A 6,294-nucleotide genomic window follows, 5' to 3' on the forward strand; every position below is an offset into this window, starting at 1 on the left:
GCAGTTCGCCGCCACGCTTTTCTGCTTCTACAGCTATTGTCACATGCGTCTATATATTTCTCCCCTATCTTTTCTTGCATCAATGCTTCCGCACATTTTTCACCGCGCCACGCACTTTAAGCTACATTCACTCCTCCTACAGTCTCGAAACGGGCCTGCCCTGCGCTCTCAAGAAATAAATGCCCCAATTTCGTAAACAAATTAATGGCGTGGCAGAGAAGGAACTCTGCGCTGTCAGATGAATGTGGCTGTACCCTTCACATCGGTCGGCAGCTATCACCACCTAGCCATAATGCTGACCTAACAAACAGCTACAGTTTTTTTCTCTCTTTAAATAGTGAAGTATAGGACCGCGGTGCTTTGCAGTGAATGGTTTAGTTTTCACTCTTGCCTTGACTTTAGCCACCAATAAGATAACCACCTTCTAGTTAATTCTACCCGCCTAAAGTCTATTTTGCCCTCCCCCGTCTCTAAACCCCGGTGCTTTTGAAAAACTCTGCGCCATCATTCTAAACTATAAGGTGAAGCCCTTTACATAGCATTATCAAGTGTTCGGCAGTTTCCTTCTCTCCGCATGCACTGCATACCGTGTATACCCCTTCATATTTGGCCCGACATGTCGGAGTTGCTCGGGCAAGCGCTGACGCGAGTTTCCTATTCTATCATTCCCCTAGAGCTGAACACACTCGAGTTCATGTTACCTTTTGAGACAAGCGGCCACCTTCCCCCTGTTTTTTTTTTTTTTTTTTTAAATTACCACGCTCCTGGTTTTCCCTCCATTACCGTACTTGTGGCACTTTTCTCCGCGCACTCGGTCTTCTCTCTAATTTACCTGTTCAACCTCCCCGAGCACACACGTCGAGCGCGGCACACCAACGCTCCTGCTAGCGGTGTTCAACAGAGAGAAGAGGATGGATTTGGAGCCGAATCTCTCAGCACAACCCCTATGCCGACGCAAACAATTTGGGTGGCTCTGAGAAGAGCCGTTGATTTTTGTCGCCGCTCGCTGTGGCCCACGACGCACGCCTACTTGGAGCTGGTGTACTTGGTGACGGCTTTTGTGCCCTCGGACACCGCGTGCTTGGCCAGCTCTCCGGGCAGCAACAGGCGCACCGCGGTCTGGATCTCCCGGCTCGTGATGGTCGAGCGCTTGTTGTAGTGAGCAAGGCGTGACGACTCGGCGGCGATACGCTCGAAGATGTCGTTCACGAAGCTGTTCATGATGGACATGGCCTTGCTGGAGACACCAGTGTCGGGGTGCACCTGCTTCAGCACCTTATAGATGTAGATGGAGAAGCTCTCCTTCCTGCGGCGCTTCTTCTTCTTCTTGTCCGTGGCGCGCACATTCTTCTGCGCCTTGCCGGCCTTCTTGACGGCTTTGCCAGACGGTTGGGGAGGCATGATTTCACACAACACGCACGCGAGACCAGAGTCGAATGCGCGTGTCCCCCCGTCTCGCCGCGCTTAAATATGAGCGAGGGGTGTTGACGAGATCAGCACAACGCGCGCGCCCCATTGGTTCGCACGGCTTCTCTCTCTCACACTCTCATCCGTTCCCCGCGAGCGGCGGCGCGCGATGGTGGCAACGGAAACCATTCGAGATTCGCTCGCAGGATTTCAAGCTGGACGGTTGTGCCCTCGCGATCTCCGACTTCAGCGTAGCTCCCGCCGACTGGTTCGCCCTCCGCGGTCTCCTGACGCCGTGTAGCTCTCGCATTGTGGCACCCCGCCCTTGGACTGCTTCGACCGGATCCCCACTTTCCTATCTCCTTCTTTTTCCTCTCGTTGGCTGTCTTCTTCTGCTTCTACTTTCCTTCTATTCTTTTTATCCCTCCTTCCCCCCACCCCTATAAGGCACTGCGCCGTGTCGCCTGAAGGCAGACAGAAATTAGGTGCCTTTTTCCTCTTCATTCTAATCACTACCACCACCACCATTCGAGCACGGCTCTCATCTCAGAAGGCAGCAGCTTTCTTGTTTTCGGCAACCGGCGTCGTACCAAGCGAAAAGCAACACCATGTCCGGACGTGGCAAGGGCGGCAAGGCGAAAGGCAAGAGCAAGACCCGTTCTAGCCGCGCGGGGCTTCAGTTCCCCGTGGGCCGTATTCACCGCCTCCTACGCAAGGGAAACTACGCCGAGCGCGTCGGAGCTGGCGCTCCGGTCTACCTGGCTGCCGTACTCGAGTACCTGGCCGCCGAGGTGCTCGAGCTGGCGGGCAACGCCGCTCGTGACAACAAGAAGACCCGGATCATCCCCCGTCACTTGCAGCTCGCCATCCGCAACGACGAGGAGCTGAACAAACTGCTTTCCGGCGTCACCATCGCGCAGGGCGGTGTGTTGCCCAACATTCAAGCCGTGCTTCTTCCAAAGAAGACGGAGAAGAAGGCGTAAGCGAGCACCCCTTCCGCGCGCTCGCCGCATTCCCCAAACGGTCCTTCTAAGGACCACCCAAACAGGTGACGCGGCCGTGTTTCGCTTCGCAGTCACGATGGCTCTGTTCGTACCCTCAAGCGTGTTTGTTTTTCTATACTTTATATATATTTCCTCGCGACATCAGTTAGCCACAAGTGCGCGACGCCAAATGCTGCAAAGAGACAACCAAATCACGCAGCTCGGCACCGAAAAAGACAGAAAAGAGCATGTAAGCGTTGTCATTTCTCATAAAAAAAAAAAAAAAAAAGCTCCACACGTAACCGTCTATCCTTACGATGACACCTGAACGGGTCAGCACAGGGACAGAGTAAATTTAATACCTTTGAATAGAAAAACAAACGTAAGGTAAAAAAAAAAAAAAAAGGAGAGAGAGAGAACCCGCCGTTAGCGCATTCCATTTGGTGCTTCTAACACAATTTATTTCGTCTATCTTGCTAGGCAGCGCAGCCACTATTACACAGAACACACAACACAAGCGCTTAACTTCAACTAAACGTTTATTGCAAAAAAAAAAAAAAAATTGTCCAGAATATGGCACAAAAACTTGTTCAGCTTCAAAAGAAATGAAAGGAAATGACACGCGATGATTTCGAGTGCGTTAGTGCACTCTCTATCGCGCTCACGCGGAAAGAACTGTTTTTTGGATGGGGTGATAGAGAATAACAGACAGTAATGTGCGGGACTGGCACGTGTGCTTTTTGTTGTCTACCTTTTACTATTCTTTTTCTCTGTTCACCCCTTTTATAAACTCTGACGTTTGCAATGAAAGTTCAGTTGAAGTTAAGCGCTTGTGTTGTGAGGTCTGTGTAATAGTGGCTGCGCTTCCTAGCGAGATGGATCCTTACCAACTGGCCCGATACAATTGTTTATTTCGTCTCTCGGTAAAACTTCATCACCTCCTACGAGTGCACCCAAAAGTTGCGCCGGGGTCCAGCAGCCCAAGTCACCATGGCGTTACGCAAACAGAAGCCCTCAAAAACACCTTACAAGCGGCGGGCAAAAAGGTAAACACATAAATGAAATTGACACACCACAGGTTCGCAGCACGGCTGCTGCACACACACCGACTGAAGCTAGCCTACCTTTTCTCTGTCTACTCATAATGATACACACTTTTACCTTGAATTTGTCAAAGCTGAGCCATTTCTTCGTAATAACGACGCGCCGACGTTCCGTTCTTCCGCGCGCTAGACAACGGCAGCCACGTACGTACAAAACATGACAGCAAAAGAGGGTGCGGCCGGAGTACGTGGCCTGGAGTGGTCTCGTAGCCAAAGCAGACACGTTGGTGGTCCTGAGAAGGACCGTTTGTTGTTGCTTGCCTGTCGACCGAAGCGCAGGGAGCAGCCAAACTTAGGCGCGCTCACCGCGAATGCGCCGAGCCAGCTGGATGTCCTTTGGCATGATGGTGACGCGCTTAGCGTGGATGGCGCACAGGTTGGTGTCTTCGAAAAGACCAACGAGGTAGGCCTCGCTAGCTTCCTGTAGGGCCATCACGGCAGAACTCTGGAAACGGAGGTCCGTCTTGAAGTCCTGAGCGATTTCCCGCACCAGGCGCTGAAAGGGAAGCTTGCGGATCAGCAGTTCGGTCGACTTCTGGTATCGGCGAATTTCACGCAGGGCCACGGTTCCAGGCCTGTAACGGTGAGGTTTCTTCACCCCGCCTGTGGCAGGGGCACTCTTGCGAGCAGCCTTGGTAGCAAGCTGCTTACGCGGAGCCTTGCCTCCAGTACTCTTGCGCGCGGTTTGTTTAGTTCGGGCCATGCTGCGTGCGTCCGATCACCTCGACTGACGGAGCGAAACTGCGCTCCTGCCGGAGATCGGCAAAAGCGGCTTCGCCGCACGACCCATCTCTCTCCCTCCCATTGGCCGAAGCGTGAGAACCCGTCCGCGTGCGAGCGCGGAAGCGTACGCCAGGATGCTGGCTGGCGCTCATTTTCGGGCAACCGTGCAGTTCGCGGCTGCAAAGAGGTACACCGAAACGAAACCACTACCGCTGTACAATACAGCCTGCTGCGCATTTCTTTCGCCTTCCAGGCAACACATCAATCGACGCTGTAGCTCGTCGCTTCCCGAAGCGGCGCGACGGAGTGCGAGACGCCACCATTCACGCCAACAGCGCGCATCGCACTAGAGCGCCTCGCATCACCGAGGGCAAATGCGCACTGCCACGCCAAAAAAACTTGCTCCTTGCGTTGTCGCTTATTTGCGACCATTACGTAGATGGGCGAAGACGACGAGAGACCACCGGCAGTGTTGGTATATGCATACACGTCCGCGCAACGACAAGGAGTAAAACGCAACAAAACATTCTAACACAAACACCCCGTACATCCAACTGCCACTGAGCGCGCCTACTTGCTCAATCGCAGACAGTAACGGGACTCAATTTTATCTTCCTTTCCCTCTTAAGAATCACTCATACATACTTGCCAAACTACTAGGTGCGCTCAATGGCGGTTGGATGTACGGGGTGTTTGCGTTCGAATGTTTGCTTTCATTTTTACTCCTATTCCCTCGATATGTCGTCTCACTCTGGCTTCCCTCATCTCTCTTTCTCTACACCTTTATTCCTATCCTTTTAATCCCTCCTCACCCCCCATCCCTTGTGAGCTACCGCTGAGGTGTCGCATCCTGATGCAGACAGTTTCGGGGCTCACCTTCCTCTTCTTTTCCATCTTACACATCAGCAATCCCCCCCCCCCCCCACCTCTAAGTGCTAAATATAATAATAATAATATAATAATAATGGTTTATTTTTCCACCAATACACAGTTGATGGAGGGGGTGAGAATAAAAGCGATTATCCGCTTGACTAAGTTCTCACCCCCCAATGTACATAAGGCAGTGGCGGTGGCGGCAACAGAACACCACAGCTGACAAGAATACACAACATTAACAAAATTAGAATTGATAAAGCCTTCAAACTAAAAAAGAAAAAAAAATATGTGGCACAAAAAGCAGGAAATGGACTCAATGAAAGGGTGAAAAATAATAATCATAATAGAAACGAAGATCAACACGCGCCTCAAAAAGTCCCATTCACTCCTCTTTCACATTTTCACGAGAAAATGAAGGTACACACTTGGAGAACAATTTTTGTTATAGGTAGGCTTGCCTGAGCAGAACCACTGTCGTGCGCCTTGGTTACACATTCGACACGCCTCGTCCTGTGCGGAGGTGGGTGGGAAACCAAGGGTGCACTTGAAAATGCAATGCTCGTGGGTTGGTGTCGCCATCTGACGGCAGGCTCACGCGAGCGCGCCTTGCTTTCGAATTTCCCGCGCTCGAACCTCTCGCGTTTACATCATGGGCTAGTCCCCCCCCCCCCCCCCCTCGCGTGGGCGGCGAAGCCAGCCTCCCTAGAGTGACCACCTCTGCCGGCGAAATGGAAACACTTGTTGCGTAGCTGTCCGTCCAAGTAAAGCTTTCACAACTGCAGTGTTCGCAGCACCAGTACAGTACATGAGTGCCACTTCTATCAAGTGCAGCTTCCCTCAGCACGCTGCATGGGCAGCGCTTATTGTGTACTTGCTTCTGACTTGCGCAGAAATTCTGTTTAAACATCCCCTTCCACTTTTCTTTCTTTTTTTTTTGTATTTTGCAGCTCGGCAGCGCCAGGTGTGAAAGAAAAAAAAAAACAAACAAAAATTATTAGGCGTGACAATGTACACAATGTGTTATTGAATGGGGCACTTCTGAGTGCACAGCGGGCGCGGTAAACACGACCAACCTGTCACAATCAATTTTTTCATTTGTAAGTACTCATCCCTTCTTCGTCTGGGTGCCCCACGGTAGAACATAGTGCGTTTTTATTTATTTTGACACAACGTGACGCGATCGTGTAGTGGGCATTCCAAAG

This window comes from Rhipicephalus microplus, unplaced genomic scaffold (genome assembly GCF_043290135.1).
Source record: "Rhipicephalus microplus isolate Deutch F79 unplaced genomic scaffold, USDA_Rmic scaffold_615, whole genome shotgun sequence".
Lineage (NCBI taxonomy): Eukaryota > Metazoa > Arthropoda > Arachnida > Ixodida > Ixodidae > Rhipicephalus > Rhipicephalus microplus.